This window comes from Phyllostomus hastatus, unplaced genomic scaffold, assembly GCF_019186645.2.
Source record: "Phyllostomus hastatus isolate PE091 unplaced genomic scaffold, TTU_PhHast_1.1 phas_scaffold_129, whole genome shotgun sequence".
NCBI classification, from domain to species: Eukaryota; Metazoa; Chordata; class Mammalia; order Chiroptera; family Phyllostomidae; genus Phyllostomus; species Phyllostomus hastatus.
Genome location: NW_025334009.1, coordinates 20,209,277 through 20,234,325, shown reverse-complemented (window position 1 = coordinate 20,234,325; position 25,049 = coordinate 20,209,277).

The following is a 25,049-nucleotide window of genomic DNA, read 5'->3' as shown; positions in this document are numbered from 1 at the left end:
GAGTGCATTCTAACAGGGGAGGCAGACAAAAACAAACACTTCCCCTGTGAAATGGATCGAGTTAAGTGCCGTGGAGAAAAGTTAAGCAGGGTGAGGATTATAGGAATGACGGAGAATGAAGATTGCTATTTAATATCAGATAGAGTTATTTTGAAACTGTGTGTAAGCTTCGTTCTATATTAGAATGTGAACATTTAAGAAAATTAAAGTAGAAAGTATAGGAAAATGACAGGGAGTTAGGAGACAGGTTAATATTAGAGATTTTTTACGTAACTTAATTAATAGGAAAATGTTTTTGATCTGTAAAAATATATACATATTTTCTTTCTTTTCAGGATTAGGAGCTCTGGACTTTTAAAGTGATAGCATTTTCCAGCCTCAAACTGACAAAAAAAGAAAAATCAGCATAGCAAAATGAGAGGTGGATAAACCATGTTGGGAAGAAGCCAGGTCATCAGCTGAACTGTCTTGCCTTTGGTCCAGAACACTGCTCAGACTCAAATCTCGCCCTGAATTGACCACTGCCATGTTGGTTCGAGGCCTGGAGTGATGTGTTCGCACCCCACAGCACCTTTCATCCTGTGAGGCCTGAAACATGACCACCAGCAGCCACGCATGTCCTGTCCCGGCAGTGAGTGGACACATGACTCACTATCCAGCCGCACCTTACCCATTACTCTTCCCACCCGTCATCGGAGGACTTTCCCTGCCTCCTCTCCATGGCCTTCATGGGCACCCTCCTCCAAGCGGATGCAGCACCCCGTCTCCTGCAAGTAAGTACCCCTGGAATGTGCTCTCTTTTCTCTTGGTTGGTTGGCTTAATGGACCTGAGAAAGCAAGATGGCTCATCTCCAGGGTGTTTTCATCCCATTGGATGTTGGTTTCTCTTGGACTAGAATTATACCTTCAGTGCTATTGGAAGAAATATGAAACCAGATAAGCGGTGAATTTTAGAATTTGGGTCATTCAAAACGATGCTGATATTTTGCTCAATTTTATTAAATGTAAACATAAAAAGTAACCAGCATATGTGACCAATATACCTGATGAAACTGGCCACTTGATAATGTGAACAGTGAATTAGTAGCTGGTACCATAAAAATCACTAGTGAAAATCCTGCGTTGAACATCAATTTTGGTTGTGAAGCTTCCTTTGATTTTCTCACTCATTTCCCAGGTACTAATAATACCAATTGTTCTCTACTTCCCAGGCACCTTTACCGCCAATCACATAAGCTTTTTAAATGTCCTTGGCCACTTTTGACTCTTCTAAGCTGTTTCTTACTTCCAATCCTTTCTAAAATGTTGGGTACAAAGTGCAGTAGAATAAAAGTAGAGTTAGAATTCTTCAAGACTGTTATGACTTACTCATAGAAAGTACCTCTATCACGTGATCTTTAAAAATTTTGTTTACAGACAAATTTTGGAGCTGGTGAGCTTTCCCACCTTTTAGAAACAGGTTGCCTGGTTTGGCCTCTGGAGATAAAAAAAATCATATCCACTGTGCTGCATCAGGCACCCACGACACAGAATCTTCCCAGAATCTTCTTGGTTCAGAGCTCAACAGAAGTGTGTTAGAGTTCTTCCTGGTGATTATTTTGCATTTTGCTATTTTAAAAGGAATTCCTTCCAACATTTGCTTGGTACTTAGAAGTTTTTATTTTGAAGTACTGCCTTAATTTTTTTTTGAATTGTGTTCTTTCTATCTTATCTTCGCTCTCCTACTACATTTTCAGCTCCTTGAGAGAAGAGGGTTACCCCACCTAACTAGGATCCCTCAGCTCCTGGTACAATAGTAGGGGAGGGATGTTGGAAAGTCTGCATGTTTGGGTGCATGGATGGACAGAGGAGCAGATGGATGGACAGACTTTCACTATAGAGATGTTGATGGTTGTCATGGTATTATCATGCCTGACATACACAGACTTGTTTTCCTTCTTGGAACAACCTGACTGTAAGTTTTCCCTTCTATATTTTAGATTTCTGACCAGAGCATGTGGCCTATAAATTCTTTTAAAATTCTGGATAACATTCTCCCATGATTCTCAAGTTCCAATTGAGAGTAGGCATAGCCAAAGTAGCTTCTTTGCTATCAGGAGAGATGGAAGGAGTCTTTGTAATCAAAATATCATTCACCTAATGCAAATGATATAATGATATGGCAAAGTTAATTTCAGCTAACACATGAATGGGTTTGACTAAATAATTGTTAACACTTTTAAAATTTCACCCAAGAGCATCTGTATCTAATTCCAGAGCTCAGCCAGCCCGATGGACACCATATCTTAAAGCATTTCTTTTCTAAGAAGTATATTTTGCAAATGTAGCCAAGAAGTTAAGAAAGACATGAGTATTATTCCCATCCTGGGTGATCTAATAGTACAGATGCCAAAGTCTTAGATACCTGTAGCCCCTAGGTGCTCACAAGCAAATCCCAACAACTTTAGGCTCCTTTGGTTACTGAGCTTAAGAAAAAAAAATACAGAGCATAGTCAGTAGAAGGGTGAGTGAGATCTCTATGCTGGACTGGCACTGCTGAACACCTCAACAGGTTCTCAGTGTATAAATGCATGACCCATCTCTTTGCAGATATTTGTGGGTCAAAGAATTCTATAGAACAGTAGTTGGCAAACGACACAACCTGTAGGCCAAATGCAGCCCACCATCTGTTTTTGTAAATGAAGTTTTATTGGGACATGGCCACGGTCACATTTTTGCACATTGTCTATGGCTGCTTTTGTGCTACAATGTTAGAGACCATATAGCCCATAAATCCCCAAACCTTTACTATCTTGCTCTTTTCAAAAAAAAGTTTGCTGACCCCAGTTATGAAGGTAAGAGCTCTGAGATAGGAATCAAATCATCTAGAATCTACTCAGTCTCTGTCTGTAGTTGGTGATGTTAGCTTTCTGATTTCTTCCACCAGTCAGAGCCCCGGAGGCTCAGCCTGTACCCTGAGTGAGCTGCACTGTGTCATATCTAGGGCCCCTTTCACCTCTCAATACAAGGCCGTTCTTTTCATTTCCCGGTTACTAATAAAGCACAAGGTGCTATCACTACTAGATTAAACTATGAGGCAATTTAATTGCCATTTTTCTAGATCACAATTGGTCGAACCTTGGAAATGTCACATGATTCAACCTTCGGAAGGAGAGGGCTTGCAGTTCAATAAAAAAGGGGTACACAGTTAATGACAGTTTGTTCCGAGGGCCTTAGGGAGAGGGTGCTGAGTAACTGCACTCGAAGGTAGCTGGAGAAGGAGTAGAAAGAGGACAAGGTACAGACATTTCAAGCTGGAAACTTTAATGTTGGCTTCCTTCAAGCCCTGGCTAATACGCTTTTATTATTTTTAGCTACAGACAAAGCACATGAAAGCCACTCAAATGAGAATTACTGAAAGGAGCCACTGTTACTGTTCAGTCTGTTAGTTGGCCCGTGAATGGGGAGTTGTCCTTGTTACAGCTTGTGGTTTAGAAAAACCCAGGAACAAGGATAAGGTCTTAAAAGTTACACACAGACTTTCTCTTGGCTAAAAATAAACTTGAAGTTGTTATCCATGTCCTGAGGTTAATTAAGAAGGTAGCCAAATTCTATAAAGTCTCAAAAACTAGCAAAACATACACTTGGGTGAAAAAGCCGGCTAGTCTGGAATGCAAAGGGAGCGGGCACATTGGGGAATGATTCCGTAACAAGGATCATGGCATTGGACTACGGGATTGGCTGGTGTTTCTTTCACAATCTGTACACATCTAGGTTCTGCTGCCCTGTAGCAAAGTTCTCTCAGCATCATGTATTCTAAATCCTCAAGAACCTTCTACCTCAAAGGGGAGTGAGGGCGATTTTCATAGTGGCTACTGATGTTACACCCACTTCTTACTCTTCTGTCCATTCACTTCTGATTCTCTGGCCCCCTGTCCTCCTAGATTAGACCCTGAACTCTGTATATTTAACCACTTTTTCTCTATAGTACACATGTCCCCATTCCCAAGTACAAAGATGTCCTTGACCCCATGTATTGGTTATTTAGCATCTTTGAATCTCTCTCCAATCAACTGTAAAATATTTTCATTTAAAGAATAGTCTCCTTTAATTATCATAGTCAAGTATTTTAAGGATGAAGGAGGGTTTACATTAGGAAGGAAAGTTGTTCTAGAAAGGAATGAAATCGTGCCCTCTCCCAGGACTCTTCAACTCCAGCCGGAGATGGATAGCTCAGATTTTCTCCTCATCCCCCAAGCCATTTGCAGACAAATGACCCATGTTTCCTTGGTTGGTGCCAGTGGTGGACCCTGTTGTTCTGCAGCGTGAGACTCTTGGCAATTGTCTTGACCATTTGTCATCATTCCCAATTCAGAGGGAAAGATGTGGCCACTTTTCAGAAACTCTGTTCTAAAGGAGGAAAAACTAATTTCCAGAGGAGAAGTGAACTGAAAGAACCTCTTCCGTGTACACATTCTTGTTTGCCTTCCACCTTAATTCATGTATCATGGAGTCTGTATAAGCCTAGAAATCAGGAAACATATAAGAAAAGAGGGAGTTAAAATAAGCAATCAAAAACTACAATGTGTCAAACACCTCCTGGATAATCCACTGATCATGTAATGTATGTCACTCTTAATTGTTTGTAATAACCTCCTAATATTGCTCCCAGGCCGTGAGCAGTAACTCCATTTTACCGATGAAGACCATGAGGCTTAGAGAAAGCAAAGAGCTTAAACAGCTAGTTACTGTGGGAACCAAATTCCAAGCCCAAATCTTGGATCCACAAAGTGCACGTGTTTCCCTGTGTGTTGAACCGTGAGGCCAACTTAACCCCTCAGATCAATTGCACAGGTGCACTATGGGCATCTCCTTTCCATGATGCTTCAGGAAGTCCTTGGACATGAAGGACATTGAAGGACTTCTCAACCTCTTCAGTTTCGCCAACGGCTGTAGAAGTAGCTATCATTTTTCATCAAAACGGGGAGAGGAGGGTGGACCCCAGAGTGAAGGAGTCACTTCAGATGCCTCTGCTTAGTTCTGTCCTGTGAGCAGAGAGCTTTTCCCTTCCAGACAAGCGTGACTTCCAGCGAGAGGGAAGCCTAGCATACTATGCCAGGGGACACTCAAAATCTCATGTTCCTGAGCTCTTTGAAAGTTGGACAGCTGTCCGTCTGTCTCTTTTAATGTTCCGTTCATGGCTGCTTGTTTTGCTTTATTGCTGCACGTGTGCTTTTTTATAGGTTGTTGTGAGCTGGAAAATATTGTTGAGTTTTGGCTTCAGAGCCACTCTCAAAATGATCTGAGTTTAACTTCAGCACCCTTAAAATGAGAGTTCTTTAATGATCAGAAAGTAGCGTCTGGTCAAAATAACAAAATGGGCTTTAAAAAGGCCTAAACCTTCTGGAGAGACAAGACTGTGAGTCTTAGAATTATCAACGATGGGACATAAAGTGAGTTTTATTTCTATATCTTATTTTAAGCTAAGAGGAGCCTTGTTACCCAAGTTGTCTAAAGCAGTGTGTGCAGCCAGACTGGACTTTTTTACTGCATGTTGAGAACAATTGGCCCAGAGGTGTCGATCCTATTTTAAATACATGCAGACCATTGGTAACTAGAACTGACTCATTAATTCCTATTATGCATCATCGTTTGCTCTGTGGTCTGGTCTACTTTCTACTGTGAGTTATATTTGTCCTTAAACATACACAGTGACCCCACTCAACAAGGATCACATCTAATTTTAAGATGTCTGAGCTTAGTATATTGTTGGTATTTAATGAATACCAAGTGTGTGTGTGTGTGTGTGTGTATGTAAATGTCAAATATTATATCCTTTCCATTTTTAAGCCAAATAAAAAGAAGGCAAAATAAAGTAAAAGAAACTTGTTAGGAATTTGAGTAAACTCAAACATAACAATTTAGCTCATTTCATCTGCCTTTGATCATTGGATACTTTGGAAGTCTGAGGCTTAGGGAAGTAGATGCTTTTACCTGAATGATTTAGAAATAGAGTTTACATTTTGGGGATGATCGAATATCTCTAGTAGTCTTGTATAGGCCCAGAACCATGTGCATATTATATAAGAGTTCATTTCTTAAAGGGTGATATGTATTGATTATTTGTGTACAGTGCCTCCTCCCCCCAAATAAAGGAATCTTTGTGTCTTCTTCTTAATATCGCTACAATTTCCCCAGACTCTCTGGTTGAGTATAGTGTGTAATTCTCTGAATAGTTCCAATGAGGAGCTGGGTTCATTCTGTTTGTTGAACTTTACCCCAAAGGGATCAAGAGTATGTGAACATGAGTTAGAAACAAAAAGATTATTGTTCAATTTTATCAAATTAACTCCAAAGGAGAATCTCAACTCTGGAAGTGTCTTCTTAAATACAAATAGGCTTTCAGCCCACAGAGAATATCATAAAAACAGGAATGGATTTAAGTTATCCTGCTAATGATTATTCCTGGGGAAAGCATGTTTGGAAAAATATACAAAAAAAGAATGAGGAGAATGAAGAAAAGAATGATGGTTTAGAGCTCATATTAATTTTGATATTCTACTAATTAGGTAAATTAAACAGACACAAAAAATGTTTTTTACCATATGAAAATTGCACCTGTGAAAATTGGAATTACCACAACAGTTGGCTATGATACATGAAAGCTTTGATGTGTTCCAAATTTCTCTTGATGAATTCATCAATCTACAGTGCCTGTATATTTCATATGACCCATTTTTCCCCTAATGAAGAAAAACCCATTTAGATGAACTTGAGTGATGGGAGATTAACCTCTGCACAGGTACGTGGACATGACGGGTAGAATTGCCACCAGTCGGCCACCCTCTGGGCCATCTTCAGGATGTATGTCAGGCCACGTCACAGAAGCTCTAACGATGTGTGCTGTGTCATTACAGCGATACAGATCCATAGTCTGTCTTGGCTTCCCTGTTTCTTGACTTTGGTTCCCCCTGATATTTAAATGATTCTTGGTAATTTAAGCAGGAAAAAGAGAAGGGGAGAGAGAGGGAAGGCGAGGCAAGGAAGGAGGGAGCGAAAGAGAGAGAAACAAACTAACAGACAAAAGAAAGAGAGAGAGACTAATTAATTCTGTTTTTTGAAAAACAAAAAGTGGCTCCAGGCCACTTCCAAGAACCTGAGGCCTCCGGGCCAACCAATAGCCAGGTGGTACCATCAGCACTCTCATTTTTTGTTACTTTGCCATGAGAATGAGTATGAACAGTAGTTACTATTTATTTAGTGTGCTACATGTGTTATCTCTGCCAACTGGAAAAGGGAATCAAGAAACAAAGACCCAGGTAACCAACTCATAAGGTTGCTCAGACAAAAATGGTGAGGCTGGGTTAGAACTGTTCTTGCTTTGACTAAAGCCAGTCTTCTTTGAACAAATCCATGTTGGCTATCGAGGCAATAAAAAGATTTTTTTAAAACACTGTATCTGTCTTCAAGGATTTTGCACTCCTGTGGGGAAGTCATAGTTACCTACAACCAGTTAGCGCTAAAACCCTGATTGCTCTTTGCCCTCTAAGGCTTGATTTTGTAAAGCTAGTAACATCCCCTCCCACCCACACACCCACTGAGCATGCTTGGATTTATTATACATGTTCTATTCTGCAGTCTAGAGTTTTCATAACTTTTTTCCTCCATTAACCTGCTGCCTGACACATCGGAAACTTGTTAAGGTATTGTGGATGACTGAATCCATGGTTCTCACTGGTCGGGGATTTGGGAAATGTATGGGTGTGCTTTTGGATTTCACAGTGAGGGAGCTCTGCAGGCATTTGGTGGGCAGGGGCTGGGGGACTGAATGTGCCGCACTGTACCCAATAGGTACAAATAACAAAGAATTGCCTTCCATCCTGGTGACCTCTCGAAGGCTCACCAGAAATCTGTGTTAAGTGTGCCCCAGGAATCAATTATGATTAACTAAATCTAAACCATAACTCCATTTTACATGTAAATGCAAAATGTTGTGTGCTTTTATTATACCCCGAATTATTTAGGACTGGAGTTGCCATGGAAATCGGGTGTAGGTTCCTCTTTTATTTTGGGACATTACTAAGAATCATGCACCACTTGGGAAAATCATGTCACTGATGACAGTGCTATCTTGTATTCCAGTCACCAATACCACACGCTTTTATCAATCACATTTGCAGCCAAAACAGTTCTACAGTTCTGCATATAGGAGCAAGCCTCTCACACTTCCTGATGCCTGAGCATTTACTCATTGAAATAACTATTATTTTATCGTACATTATTTTGCTCGAATTTTTCCTTGATATTGAGGTCAGGGAATTATATTAACTTCTTTAAAAATATGTGTGCAGGTGAACTATATTACTTATCTCTAACTTTCATTTTGAAATAGTAAAGCAGGTGTTCTAAAATATGTTACTAAAAGAAGCGTGGTCTCCAAAATGTTGACAATTGCTGGAATGAATGAATAGATGGATGAATACATGACTACATGAATCAGTGAAAAATAACTGTGTCAAACTGCTTAGAGAGTAAATGATCTGGTTGTTGAGAGGAGAGGAGGGAAGTTTATAAGTGAAATGCACAGGGGGAGGTTTGCAAAATGAAATCCAGTAATTACAGCAGACATGGGACAGTAAGCATGGCACTGAAATAAACCATATGCAGAAGACCCAGGGAAAGTAGGAAAGTATTTTAAGTTTCCTATCTTGGATGGCATGTCGGGTTGGCAAGGAACTTCCCAGTTTTTGCCTCCGTTTCTTGATGTGTAATCCGTGTCCCCAAGGTCATAGGCATCAAACGTATTGTTATTCATGAATTCACTCTTTCAATATTTATTTACACTGTGTGTTAAGTATCACACTAGGCACCTTGGAGTCTGTCTGACTTGCTGGGTAAATCCATCAGCGTGATCAGTTCTCACTTGTGCATCATGTCAGATTCTGACTCTAAGGAGATGTCATTTTAGGATTTACCAGGAAAACCTTAAGGGACTGTTATGGGCAAGATTGTGTCTCCTCAATAGGTATTGATGTCCTAACCCCCAGTATCCACAGATGTAACTTTACTTAGAAATAGGGTCTCCTCAGATGATCAAATTCAGATGAGGTCAAACGTGAAAATTTGGACACAGACACAGAAATACAGGAAGAATGTCAATCTAAAGATCAGAGTTACTCAGCTACCAGACCAAGGACACCCAGAATGCTGGCAGACCACCCGAAACTGGGGGAGAGACATGGGGAAGATTCTCCCTCACAGCCCTCAGAAGGAGTTGACCCTGCTGGCCCCTTGATTTTCAACTTGTAGATTGTGCTACTTCAGTACAGCAGCCCTAAGAAACTAATCAGAATTACCACTAGGGACTAAACCTTCCTACCCCTGAAGAAGGAAAAACTATGCTTTTGATCTCTTGCCCCACTAAAAGCATCTAGTTCTCCACCTACTTTCTCATCATTTTACCCCCACTGCGACTTTCTTTTCCTGTCATATGTGGTCCCTTGGTGTGAACTAGTGAATAATGTTTTAGGAAAGTTTATTTTCCTTCATAGCCAAGCTCACTTGATTCTGGTGGCTACAAATCCACAGTCACGAATCACATGTCCATCATTTTTTTTAATGAGTATTTTTCATTCCTCTAGCTCTCTTTTGTACTCTCCTTGGATGTTAAACTCTTACCCCTTTCTTGACCTCCACATGTATTCTTTCATATCCATTTTGCTCTTAATTGGAAAACCTTTGCCTCAAAACGCAGTGGGGTCTCCCATCACTGTCATATTGGGGCCTGTGAGATCCTCCAGAAGAATCATTCATATTACAAGTTCATATTTCAAGTTCCAGTCGCAGAGATTATTGGTGGCAGTGATCTTAGCATGGTAATTATTGGTTGGCTCTTACCTTGAACATCACTGTATTGGCTTATCTGGCAGCCCTGGCACCGTTCCTTTAATACTGTGCTCCTTCTCCTTCATCCTGAGGACTGGTTTCTCCACACCTAGTTCCGTACTCCACGTGTATCATGGTCTTTACATCTAGTTCTCCACATCTGGGAGTTTTTAGTTCCTTATGCACAAAATTCTTTTCAATTTTTTTTGAAACCACCGAAGGTTGCACCACTCCGCATGCAAACTCTACTTAAGGATTCGGGGCCTCACCAAACCCTTCCCTGATTAACTTTGCCTTCAGTGAAGTGAGTCCCTAAGCCACTGTCTTCTCATGTAATAAGATGAATTAAATTTAGTAATGTAAAAATCATATATGGAGTTACTTTTTCCCCCCAATTTGTAATTAGACTCTCAAAAAGCTGTTGTACTGATGAAAATGACCACTTTCCAATGAAAATATATATTGTTGATTTAGTGCTGAGCATTTCACCTAATGTCTATAAGCTTTTGCAAATGTTTAAACAAAGTAAAAATGTTGGGTTTTGGGGCAAGGGCAGTGGTTATCTGTGGCCCTATGAACACTGATGACAGAAATAAGTTATTTAGCCATTATTTCTTTTTTTAACTTTATTTTAATTGTTCTTGCAGTACAATTTTCTATCTTTTACTCCCATCCCAACCCACCCACCTGGCCCTCCCCTCCTCCCTCCCATTTCCACCTACCCCTAGTTTTTATCCATGTGTCCTTTATACTGGTTCTTGTAAACCCTTCCCCTTTTCTCCTGAAATTCCCCTGAAATTCCTTCTCCTCTCCCCTCTGAACACTGTCAGTCTGTTCTCTATTTCAGTGTCTTTGGTTATATTTTGCTTGTTTCTTTGTTTTGTTGGTTAGGTCCCTATTACAGGTGAGATCAATGGGATTTGTCTTTCACTGCCTGGCTTGTTTTGCTTAGCATAATGCTTTCCAGCTCCATTCATGCTGTTGTGAAGGGTAGGAGCTCCTTTCTGCTGCATAAAATTCCATTGTGTAAATGTACCATAGTTTCCTGATCCACTCATTTACTGATGGACATCTAGGTTGCTTCCAACACTTGGCTGTTGTAAATTGTGCTGCTGTGAACTTTGGGGTGCATAGGTTCTTTTGGATTGGTGTTTCAGTGTTCTTAGGATATAATCCTAGCAGTGGACTTGCTGGGTCAAAAGGCAGATGCATTTTTAGTTTTCTGAGAAAATTCCATACTGTTTTCCATAGTAGTTGTACCAGTCTGCAATCCCACCAAGAGTGTACTAGGGTCCCCTTTTCTCCACAACCTCTCCAACACTTGTTTGTTGCTTTGTTTATGATGGCCATTCTGACTGGTGTAAAGTGGTATCTCATTGTGGTTTTAATTTGTATCTCTCTGATAGCTAGCGATATCGAGCATCTTTTCATGTGTCTTTGGATCCTCTGTATGTCCTCCTTGGAGAAGTGTCTGTTCAAGTTTTTTGCCCATTTTTAAATTGGGTTGCTTGTCTTCTTAGAGTGGAGTTGTGTAAGTTCCTTATATATTTTGGAGATGAAACCCTTGTCTGAGGTATCATTGGCAAATATGTTTTCCCATACAGTTGGTTCTCTATTTATTTTAATACTGTTTTCTTTAGCTGTGCAGAAGCTTTTTATTTTGATGAGGTCCCATTTGTTTATTCATTCCTTTATGTCCCTTGCTCTGGGGGACGTATCAGTAAAAATGTTGCTGCGTGAAATATCTGAGATTTTCCTACCTACGTTCTCCTCTAGGACTTGAATGGTGTCACAGTTTATATTTAAGTCTTTTATCCACCTTGAATTTATTTTTGTGTAAGGTGTAAGTTGGTGTTCGAGTTTCATTTTTTTGCACGTAGCTGTCCAGTTCTCCCAATGCCATTTGTTGAAGAGGCTATTTTTACTCCATTTTATGCTGCTGCCCCCTTTGTCAAATATTAATTGACTGTAGAGACTTGTGCTTATTTCTGGGCTCTCTGTTCAGTTCCATTGGTCCATGTGCCTATTTTTATGCCAGTACCAGGCTGTTTTGATTACAGTGGACTTGTAATACAGTTTGGTATCAGGTATTGTGATCCCTCCTACTTTGCTTTTCTTTCTCACAATTGTAGCAGCTATTCGGGGTCGTTTATGATTCCATATAAATTTTTGAAGTGTTCATTTTATGTCTGTGAAATATGCCATTGGTACTTTAATAGTTATTGCATTGAATCTGTAAATTGCTTTGGGTACTATGGACATTTTGATGATGTTAATACTTCCAATCCATGAACACGGTATATGTTTCCATTTGTTTGTGTCTTCCTTAATATCTTTCTTCAGTATTGTGTAGTTTTCTGTATACAGGTCTTTTACTTCCTTGGTTAGATTTATTCCTAGGTATTTTATTTTTCTTTTTGCTATATCAAATGGGATTTTTTTTCTTGATTTCTGCTTCTGCTGTTTCATTGTTGGTGTACAGAAATGCCTTTGATTTCTGGATATTGACTTTGTATCCCGCTGTTTTGCCAAATTCATTTATTAGGTCAAGCAGTTTTTTTGCAGAGTCTATAGGATTTTCTACATACACTATCATGTCATCTGAAAACAATGACAGTTTTGTTTCCTCCTTTCTGATTTGGATGCCTTTTATTTCCTCTTCTTGTCTGATCGCTGTTAGCCATTATTTCTTGATGAATTCTGAAATGGGGTGCTGTGGGAGGTACTCGACAGGGACTGCCCCTTGGGGAGCTTACAGTGGAAGACAGATGTGCTAATTAGGAAAGGTTCATCCAGTGGAACCAAAAGTGGTGTTAATGCAGGTCATTTTGGTCAGATGGGACAGGAGGCTTAGAGATTAGAAATGGGGAAAAAGAGACTGCTACCTCCAGACCCCAATTTGTGTCCTTGAGTAATTTTTTTTACCTCCATGTGCTTCAGCTTCCTCCCCTATAAAATAAGAGTAATAATGGTATCTTGAACGTGCTGTGAGGAAATTGTCATCAATTGTTATATGTGAACTGCTTACAACAGTGTTAGAACAGTAAAAACTCAGCCATTGTCGTTATCATTCTTATCCATGCTTTGCAGTCAAAACCTGTCCACTCAAAAACCTTAGTTGTCACAGGGCTGTCATTCTGTCAACTGTTCATTCTAACAATTGCTTCCAAAGTGTTCAGGTTGTTCTACATGCATATGCACTCTTCCATATGTCTTAAATGTCTGTATTGGAAGCATGGAAGTTTTCACTTCACAGAGTTTCCATTCTGCCAAGACTTCAGAATTCTCCAGGAGGTGATTTTGAATTTGGGTATTGGAAAGGACTCTTGTTCATGAGTATCCTTGCCTGCTGAATGATTTTGTATTTACCACAGGGTTCACATCCAAGAAATGCACGTGTGGTTGAGGTTTTCTTTGGCAGATGAGCTCCCTTCAGGAGCCAGGGAACTGAGGCAAAGACTGAACCATCCCCCTCCCCCTAGGCCCTGCAGACTCTGTGGGTCACTTAGTCTCTGTAAGTCATCTCTAATAATACTTGATTTAATTTAAGTGATGTTTATAATAAGGTACATTTCTCAAAGCTTATGGTTTTCCTTCTATTAATACAAAGCTACTCTACTGTTTATTCCTTAATGGTTATGAAGTTGACCACTCCACAAAATGACACCACAAGAAAAAAAAATTAATGATGACATTTCACACAAGTACATAGCACTTTGATGAGGACCACGTGGTTAAAAGGAAAGCTACCCTTCAGCTTATTTAGTAAACCTTCTTTTTATCAGAATGGGTTGATGAAATATTTGACAAAACAGCACTCTCCTTGAGTTCTGATGGCAATTGCTGAGATCCAAAATGACCTTTACACCATCCTCAAGCCCTGCCCTCATTTCCTGTGGGGAATTTCAGAATTTCTTTTTTCTTCTATAAGAAATCTTATTCCAGAGTCAAAGCCAAAATAACAAATCAAAGGATACATATGCCACTATGAATACTATTGTTTGGTTCAATTATGAATCACCTATAGGTTTAAGTATATAGACATCACTGCAAAGGTTAACATCATCTTTAGTACCTGCCCCAAGTTTTTGATCCCCTCTTTGAGAATAGAAAAAGGGCATCAGTCCCATGTTGGGAAGTGCTTTGGAGTCATAGAAAAAGACAAGGCTTGACTTGAGAAATCCAGCACTTGCATTGCAAAACAATGAGCAAAGACAGAATATGTAAGAATATATAAAGATTATGTAAAGAACTTTTACAAATCAGAAGAAAAAGACAAATAATACAAACCAAAATTAGACAGTAGACTTCATTTTGCTAAAAAAATAATTCGGCCCTGGCTGGCGTAGCTCAGTGGATTCAGTGAGGGCTGCGAACCAAAGTGTCGCAGGTTCGATTCCCAGTCAGGGTACATACCTGGGTTGCAGGCCATGACTCCCAGCAACCTCACATTGATGTTTCTCTCTTTCTCCCTCCCTTCCCTCCCTAAAAATAAAAAAAAAAGAATTCAAATGTCCCATATCAACCTCATGTTAATAATTAAGGAAATGCAAATCAATATCATGCAATGCCATTTCGTATCAAATTTGCAAAAATTAAGAAGTGTGATGACAATACCAAGTATTAAAGAGATTGTTGATCAACAGATACTAGGAATTGTATTGCCCCAAAGAATGTAAATCACTGTAATCACCTTGAAATTGGCCTTAGCACTATCAGATTTACTATGACCAAGCAATTGGTCTTATATTGCTGTCCTGGAGAAATGTTTTAAAGTGAATACCAGGATCCATGCTTAAGAATGTTCATGGAGCACTGTTTTAAAATTGAAAAAAAAGTAGGTGTTATCCAAATATCTATGAGCAGACAAATGCAAAATTACTATGCTATGGTAAATCATGTGTAGTCACTAAATTCAATAGTATTCATCACTGAAAATTAAATTATAGGCAATGTTATGTATAGGTAATAGAAATGTAATGTTGAAAACATTCTGTAAGACTACATAAAGGATGCTAACATTTTTATAAATCTAAAAGAAGCATTGTTCAGAAAAATATACATTAAATAGTCAAGAGAATATGGGGACCAAATTCAAGATAATAGATATCTCCTTGGAGTTAAAGGAAATAAGCACGTAGGTGAGATAGTAAATGAGCATGGGGGAAACACAGCAGGAGTGTTAGAGAGCCAATTCTTAAATACTCCTTTTATTAATGAACTTCATACCATACATGTATATGTATATATACGTTACATTTATTTTTGTAGTTATTAAGTGTACATAAAAAGATAAAAAAACTATGACTACATATATCCTTCATGTGTTAGAAATGCACAGGAAATAGAAGAGGAAAAATTAACAATAGCCTGGAACAGAAAATTTACGTATTTAAAAAAAAATGGCCAATAAAAATTTTACCCTTAACCATAATTGTACAAACGTGAATTTAAAATGAAGGGCAAATTAAGATTTCACTTCTTGTTCATGAGAAGACAAAGATTTAATAGAAAGATCTCACTGTTTTTCAGGCTATGGAGAAAAATACTCATAAACAACCTTGATGGTGAAAATGAAAATTGATATATTTTTGATATGGAATAATTTTGGCCTTAAAATATTCATAATGATGGCTTTGCATTATTGCTCTGATAAATTCATTTGTAAGAAGTACATGTTTTAGAGTGCTTGGGAGAACACAGACATTAGCCCAGACTTGTTTATAATTAAAAAAAAAACAAAAACTGGAGACCCTGGCTAGTGTAGCTCAGTGGATTGAGCGCGGGCTGCGAACCAAAGTGTCGCAGGTTCGATTCCCAGTCAGGGCACATGCCTGGGTTGCAGGCTACAGGCCCTAGCAACCACACACATTGATGTTTTTTTCTCTCTCTCTTTCTCCTTTCCTTCCCTCTAAAAATAAATAAATAAAATCTTTTAAAAAAGGGTATTGTTTACAATTAAAGTAGGCTTGTTTAAAAAAAAAACTGGAGACAACTTTCCTGGCTAATGAAAAGGGATTGAATAAAATATAGAGAGTATGAAAACAATAAGCAGTCCTTTAAAAATTTGTTGGAGAAGTGAATATATTGACATGAAAATACCCAGTGGGAAAAACAAGTTATAGAATTAATAGAGTTTAGTTTAAGTATTAAAAATACTTAATATTATTCTTTTCTAACCGATATATACTGTATACATTCAGGGATGTTTATTTGGGTTTGGGGCAAAGTCTGGGGAGCATATTAATAATATTTATTTCTAGGTCGTAGCATTATCCACGATGTTTTCTTTATCTCTATTGTTCACTGCAGTATCTTCACAACTAAAAACTTGACAGATAGTAGGTGCTCACTCAGTGTTTGCTGTATGAATGAATACATTAAATAATTTGTGAAATTAATTTAAATAAAAAGAAAGACTTTTTATTGAGTTAATTCAATTGTATTAAATGGAAACACATATCTTACCTCTAAATCAGCATTCCTGCTTTCCAAGGGCAAAGTACCACATTGAAGGTATTCATGCCTGATTTCATTTCCAAGGATTTAACCCTTTTGAGGGACATTTACATTTTGAAATAGTAACTTTTAAGCTAAGGTCCTGACTGCAATGGTAGAATTTCCAAGGGGATAATTTTGGAATGAGAAAGTTATTCTGTCAACTTCTTCAAAGATTGTACCATGTGGTGCCCATTTACTCCTTGAATGCCAGCACCTCTCCTGCTTACAGAGACTCCAGATAGGTTCCAATTGTATTAACATTACTCTCTGTAAACATCATAATTACCACCTATATGAGAAACTATATCGATTAGCTCATGTTTTCTACAATAAATATATAAGATATTTGTAAATGAACTTATATATGCTATTTTATTTGGGAATAAAGGTCTTATTGCAACTTACAAACTTATATGTACAGCTTTTTGAAATCGTAAAGACATGCATTTGGGGATAGAGAAAATAAGTATGGGGAAAATTGATTGGAACCCATTTGAGGATGGTGCATTAAAATGCAGCCTATGAGGTAGATAATAAATGTTGCTCCGATGACCTTTAAAAAAAGCCTATCCCAGGAAGAGAATCAACGTGGTTATACAGTTGATAGGATTCATAAAATGAAGTCAGTCAGCCACCCAGACAAGCACAGATGACTGTACTGTAAGGCAAATCCTAATGATGTTGTAAATCCAGCTCTCTTTACGTATGTGCGTGTTTTTAATAACATCTGCCAGTGGAGGCCAGATTAATCATTCTAAAGCTCAGTCCGTGAAAGCAGGTCCCCGTGAGGGTCCCAAACAATGTCTCTAGGTACACAGCTCTCTCGCAATCTCAACTTAATCCAGAAATAAATATTAGAGTGTCAAGATAAATAAATGGTCTTCATAGCCTTCAGGCACTTGTCCATAAAAGCTATTTTCCTCAGCCAAGGATTTTTGTAAGCATTGAGAAGCCATGAATTTGAAGTTATACTCTCTTAACAAGGGCCTGAGGAGCTGAAGGCCTATTTCACCCCTAGAAACAGGGATTTCCCTTACAGAACAATTTTGAATCAGCTCCAACAGACACCAGACCATGAAAAATGGAAAGCAGCATGTTATTTATTTTTTCTTTTGTAAAATGTTTATTGAATTTATTGGGGTGACATAGGTTAATGACCTTATATACATTTCAAGTGCAGAGTTCTACAATACATCATCTTTATATTGTGTATTCACCACCCCAAGTCAAGTCTCCTTCCATCACCAATTATCCCCCCTTTACCCTCTCCTTCCTCCCCCCTCCCTCTTTTCCTCTGGTAATCACCACACTGTTGTCTGTGTCTGTGAGACTTTTGGGGCTTTTTGCTTAATCCTTTCACCTTTTCCATCTACCCCCTCCAACTCCTCTCCTCTCCAACAGCTGTCAGTCTGTTCTCTGTCTTTATAAGTCTGGTTCTATTTTGTTTATTTATTTTGTTCATTAAATTCCACATATAAGTGAAATCATATAGTATTGTCTTCCTCTGACTGGCTTATTTCACTTAGCATAAGTGCCATCCATGCTGTGGCAAAGGGTAAGATTTCCTTCTTTTATGGTGGAGTAGTATTTTATTGTGTAAATGCACCATAGCTTTTTATGCACGCCTCTCCTGATGGGCACTTGGGCTTCTTCAAATTGCGGCTCTTCTTCAATAATGCTGCTATGAATGTGAGGGTGCATATATTCTTTTGAATTAGCGTCCCAGTTTTCTTCACATATATTCCCAGAAGTGGAAGTGCTGGGTTGTAAGACAGTTTCATTTTTAATTTTTTAAGGAAACTCCATGCTGTTTTCCACAGTAGCTGCACCAGTCTGCATTCCTACCAACAGTGCACCAGGGTTCCCTTTTCTCTACATCCCCAGTAGCATTTGTGGTTTGTTCATTTATTCATGATAGCCATTCTGACCAGTGTGAAGTGACATCTCACTGTGGTTTTAATTTTCATTTCTCTGATGGTTAGTGACTTTGAGCATCTTTTTATGTGTCTGTTGGCCTTCTGTATGTCCTCTTTGGAGAAGTGGCTATTCATGCCTTTTGTCCATTTTTAATTGGATATTTTGCTTTTTTGTTGTTGAGTTGTATAAGTTCTTTAAAAACGGTGGATATTAATCCCTTATCAGATGTGTCATTGGTGAATATGTTCTCCCATTCAGTGCATTTTCTTTCATTTTGTTGATGGTTTCATTTACTGTGTAAAACTTTTTAGATTGATAAGTCCCATTTGTTCACTTTTTCTTTTTGTTTTCCTTACCTAAGGAGCTATATCAGAAAAAATGTTGCTATGAGAAATATCGAAGATTTTACTGCCTATGTTTTCTTCAAGAATTGTTATGGTTTCTACTCTTACATTTAAGTCTATAATACATTTTTAGTCTTCTTGTTTATGGTATAAGAAGGCATTCTAGTTTCATTTTTTTGCATGTATCTGTCCAATTTTCCAAACACCATTTTTTAATAGACTGCCTTTACCCGTTATATGGTCTTGCCTCCTTTTTCAAATATAAATTGACCATAAAGACATGGGTTTATTTCTGGTCTTTCTATTCTATTCCACTGATCCACAGAGGTGGGTAAAAGTAGGTGTACAGTTGTACATACACAAAGCACAGATTTATTCTTGTGTTATTTGTTAATTATTTATATTACAACTGTAAACCTACTTTGTCCACCCCCATGTATATCATTTTTATGGTTAATAGGGCCATATAAGTTGTGAGTGTAGATTTCTGATACATGATCTGTATATTGCATTGTGTGCCCACCACCCGAAGTCAAATCATCTTCTGTCACCATATATTGGGTCCCCTTTACCCATTATACCCCCCTACTGTTGTTCCTCTGATAATCACCATACTGTTGTCTGTGTCTATAAGATTAGTTTTATATCCCACATATGGGTGAAATCATATGGTTCTTAGTTTTTCTGGCTGGCTTATTTAGCTTAACATAATATTCTCAAGGTCCATGCTGTTTTGATTACTATGGCCTTTCAATATAGTTTGGTGCCAGGTAGCATGATTCTTGCGACTTTATTTTTCTTTCTCAAGATTGCTGTGGCTATTTGAGGTCGTTTGTGGTTCCATATAAATTTTTGAAATATTTGTTCTAGTTCTGTGAAATATGTTATTAGAATCTTGATAGGAATTGTGTTGAATCTATAGGTTGCTTTGCGTAGTATAGACATTTTAATAATGTTAATCCTCCTATCCAGGAACACGATATATACTCCCATTTATCTGTATCTTCTTCATTTTCTTTCTTCAGTGTCATAATTTTCCAAGTACAGGTCTTTTACATCCTTAGTTTAATTTATTCTTGGGTTGTTTGGGGTTTTTTTCAGGGTGGGGGGCAACTGTAAATTATATTATTTTCTTAATTTCCCTTTCTGATAGTTCATTATAGGAGTATAAAAATGCAACTGATTTCTAGATATTTATTTTCTATCCTGCTACTTAACTGAATTCATTTTTCAGTTTCAGTAGGGTTTTTATGGTGGAATCTTTTAAAAGCATAGACTTGGGGATCAGCAACACCTCCATTGTGACTCACCTTTTTGACCACTGGACAAATTACCTCCCACTGTCCTCTTGGCACTGCTATGCTCAAATTTTATCTTCCTGAAGCAGAGCCAGCATGAGGAGTGAATGAATGGATACTGGCGAGGGACTTTGACTAGAGCCTCATTTAGGCCCAATTTATCCCTTTGAATGGGCCAGTTTATGAACAAGGAGGCAAAGAGTTGGGTAAGAAGAGGCATATGAAGAACTGGAAGATAAAGTAGAAAAGGAAAATAATATCTACAGTTAAGACTCTTTCTCATGGAAGGAAAATGACCTCAGTGAAAGCAAATGAATTCAAGGGTGTGTCTTCCTGAAACAGATTATTTCTTTGGAAACTGGAAGGAATAGTCAGTGAATGTACACCCGGGCCCCCTTAGCTCTCTCAGCCCCATCTCCCAAACACACACATTCAACAAAAACACTAACGGGAGGAGTTGGTTTATGTTTCCGAATGATGATGCCAATGATACTGTCTTGTGTGTGGCCACTAGGGTAGAGATGTGTTGTTTTTATTTGGGAGAAAATATGAAGTAGTTCCTAATCTTATGGATCTTGCATTACAGAGCACAGCAGGAGAAGTTTAACTGGAAAGTTCTCTCTGAGTTGAGAATGTGCCACATTTTTTGTGTGTGTGTGGAAAGCTTCAACTGCTCAACTAAAGAATGCATTCTTTAACAGGCAAATGAAAAAGAGACTGTTGGGTGATTCCTTGAGGTATGCTTAATTAATTCCAACCTTTTGATGACGGCAGTTTTCTAGTATCAAATGATAAATGATGGTCTTTTCTAAAAGGCATCTCGAAGAGAAAGGATCTTCTTCCCACCCCAGATATTTTTTTATCTTTGTCCTTGGCTACTTCTGTCCATTACTGCTCAGAATGAGTTCACTTCAGTAATAGTCATAAATGATTTACAAAAGTAATTCCTGTCTAATCCCTTGGGACTGGGAGTTTTTATGTTGTTACCAGATGTGCCATCAAAAAATATTATCTGGTTCAGAAACTTGTGATAAATTGAGTCAGAGTCCATTAATTCCCTAAAAACAACTGGTTGGTCTGCATGGATTTGTGTTGGGGTCGACCCATCTTCTTCCTATTTTCTATCCACATGAAGAAGGCCAACAGAACTCTGTAAATACGAAGTTACTGGAAAGTTGTCTGTATGTATTAAAGACCCTAGCTCAACTTCTGTTTTTCTCATACACGAAAAGGACATTTTAGTCCAATGAAAGGGGTAGGAGGCGACAGTTTGAAAAGCCCCAGGCAATCATATTTCTCATGCAGACTGTCACTCAGAACGCTGGCGCCAGCATTGCACACATAACTCAGACGTTGCCTGCGGGATAATATTCTCCCCTTTTGGATAAAAGCCCCCCTCAGAATTAATGTCGACTTCCTCTGGACCCTCACCACATGAGGTCTATATCTGCAATAAATAATTTGGGGCATTTCACCTAGTCATGTGGTCAGTGGCTTAAACCGATGAAATGGTGATCTCGCTAAGGGGAATCCCACATTAGGTCCAGCTTCACTTAGGATGATGCCTTTCACCAGGGAGATTCTCACTAATTTTGTTGAATGAAGAAAGAATCAGAAAATGAATCACTATGAATTTTCATTTCAAAGCATATGGGGGCGTAAGTGGAAAGATCCTGCTGAGCTTTTAAACCAGTTTGCTGGGTTGCGTTACAGCCACTCAGCTGAGCAGTAATGAAGTAACTTGCATTGGGGGAAGACTTTAACTCGGCTTACACCATCTGTGCAAGGACTTGAAACGGTACCCCCCAAACCAGGAATTCTGTGTTCCTAAATTACAGTCTCTCTGTGGAGATTAAAATATCTAAAATCCAGTGTAACAAGGCACAGTAGTGTGCTTTGATGACAAATTAAATCGTTGGGAAAAAAATTTCCCATGTTGTCTCTGATTACATAGTCAAGGAATCCTGTGAATCTGCTGATGTGTAGGCTTTCCTTTAATGTAAGCAGGCAAGGAGGGGGGGGTGGGGACGTGAAGAAAGGAAGGGGTGGGGGTGGGAATGTGGAGTCTCTTAGGGGAAGAGACTGAGTGTTGACATAATAGAGAGACACAGCAGTTATTCTGGAAGGGCTTATTGAAACATCTTTGCAGAAGTGCAACAATGACTGGGACCTTTAAATGTTCAAAATACAATATTCACTTAATTCTTCATCTTTGGGTCTTATAAGATATAAAGATAATATTATTGCCCCCAAATGTTGTAAGTATCAGAACAGGAATCAGAAACATTTTTTGATGCTTTTAAGTACAACTAAATAATGTCTCATTGTTAAATAATTTGTAGATAAAACAGGGTGGAAAACACTGTAGCCTTTTGGGGTTCCTCATAAGCTAATTATTTTCCAGATTTCTTGCACCTTTTTAAAAGATTTTGATTCATAGAAATGATTGCAGTTGTTTCAAAACTATTGGTCAGTCATTTGGGGGAGTTAACTATGTTTTCAGGAATGATACAATAAAGATAGATATTAGCCACTACAACTTAGATTATTTTCTCATGTTTTTATTAGATACTATAGCCTGCAGTTTATCTCAACGCATGCATTTACTGAGTAGAAGTAGCTCATAAATGTCCCAATATTGAATCATTAGAATGTAATTTATCTGAAATATAACCCTAGAAAATTAAACTATATTTTCCTTACTTTTATTGTGGTCTTGGTCCATAGGCATACATAATTTTATATCATTGTAGTCAGAAAGCAAAGACGATTTTTACTTATAGTTTCTGCTTCTCTCTCTACTGCAAGTGCATGCTGTTGTTTAGTGCTCTGCTGGACGTTGCTGAAAATATAGCGTGCTATATATTCCGCAGTTCCCTTTATGGGCCATTATAGGGGAAAGATCTTTTCTGATTCTATAGCACAAATCATCATGTTTCTAGTGAGCAAAAAAAAATTTTTTTTTATCTTATGACCATGGAGACTCACTCACTTGATAATCATTTCCCTCTTCCTGCAGTGCTTCCAAGAAGGCTTCACGTCACCTGTGTAGTCAGCTTTAAATTCAGGGTTTGTGAGCGGCATTTTCCAGGCTTACCTCCCTTCGCACATCACGTCTTCTTTCCTTCATCCAATTCGACTTTTTCGGCTAATTTGGGTTTTTTTTTTATTTTGTTTTGCGTATGTTTATATAAAGCACTTATGTAATCTTTTATACAAGAAATTGTTTCTTTTATTATTATAATATATGCTTCAGGATTATTTTAATTTTTGTATGATATTTTATGGAAGAGAGGTAAACCACTATATGCATCTTTAGCACTTATGTGGTTTCTAATTCTTCTACTGGTCCAGGAAATTATAACTTTCACATCCAAAGGTTTTCCCCATTTGAAAAATTTTACTTTGGATAAATCTCGAAGAATGAAATAACTTGTTCAAAAGTTCAATGCTGACAACTACTTTCGATTTTGGCCCTTTTTTGAAGGTAGAGAGGAGGATTAATCCATAGTAAATTTGTATTTACAGGTAGACTAAAGCATATAATTATTACTGAAAGTTTACTTGTCACGGGAAGTAATTGGACCCTTGCATTCCAGTCTGCTCGGTGACTATGTTATTTCTCCATGGAGTTAGGCCAGAATGAATCTGGGCTTCACAAGTCTGAACACAATGTTAATATTATCCTTGATGAACGAAAGAAATTTTATGGAGATTAAGGTACATCTACTCAATAATATAATAGACACTAAAAAGTGAACTTTTAATATGATAATATTTAATAGGATATAATACGAATTAAAACCTTTCAATAAAGAACCTATTATGCTCTGTAGTAACTTAGCATTTAGCAATTCTCTTTATCCACCTGTTTTCCACCAGTGGTTCTCAACTAGGGGGTGAAACTGCCCCCTTAGAAAACATCTGAAAATATGTAGGAAGTTTTTGGTTTGCTGTTTACAACTGAGGGCTGCCACTGACAACTAATGGATGCCAGCCAAGGATGTTCAGCATCTGTATGGGACCGGACAATCTTGTGCCACAAAAGAAAAAAGAAAAAGAAACTGTTCTGCTCCAAATGTTAGTCGCCCACATTCAGTACCAAGTGTCTGTGGGAGCAGTTGATTGACTTGGAGCCTGGTCCATTGTAGACAAACCCTGGGCACCTACTGTGTGCCCAGCACTCTTCTAGGCACTTCAAATATACGCACATCTGGGAATAGAACAAAGAATCAGTCCCTCATGAAACTTACATTCAAGAAAGAGGTTCTTAATCAAAGTTACTTCAGGCCATGTAAGAGGAAAAAGCAATATATAAAACTTTATCCACCATGTTGCCAAATAAATAAGCAAAAGGAAACCCGAGTTGCAGGGCTGGGCGCCTCGAGTAATAGCTGACATTCCAAGCAGTGGAAAAGCATTACATCAGTCGTTCCATCAGCCACCCCCCCTTTTCATCTTGATCATCTGTACTGAGTTGTGTGTCTCTCTTCCCCACCGATCCCAGCTTCTTCCAAAAACTGGCTCTTATATTCTGCCTAATCCTAAGAAAATTAATTTCCTGTGGAATAGAATCCAACCTCCCTTTGGTGTTAGATACTGCAAAGGTTGTTCTAATGTAGGAAGGAGTCTTTCAGAAATTAACTTTCAAGCAAAAAACAAATTTGTTTGCACGGGAGTAAGAATATAAGAACATTAAAACATTAAGACCCTAAAAAGTTCAGGAATCACTTCTCTGTTCCATCAAACTGCTATCTGATTATGTTTTTTATTGTTTTATATGTTTCAATTAACTCAATTGTAATTGCTTGTCAGCATTTTATTCTAAGCAATAAATTTGTCATAAAAAAGAGTAGAAATAATCAAATTTCATTGTTCATCATTTCAGTGTTTATTTCCCTTATCTGTTCGTGCAACTTTGGAATATATTCTCCTGCTACCAGCTGTTGTGTTATGTTTTGCAGGGAGACATTTTAACAATTTCCTTTCTAATTTGTTTTCAGTTTTATATGTAGATTATTGCTTTTTAGAGTAAGAAAGAAAATGATCAGATGGGAAGGGGAAAAGGGAAATGGAGGAGACTATATAAACCTGTGCACTGTGAATATTTTATATGTTTATATGA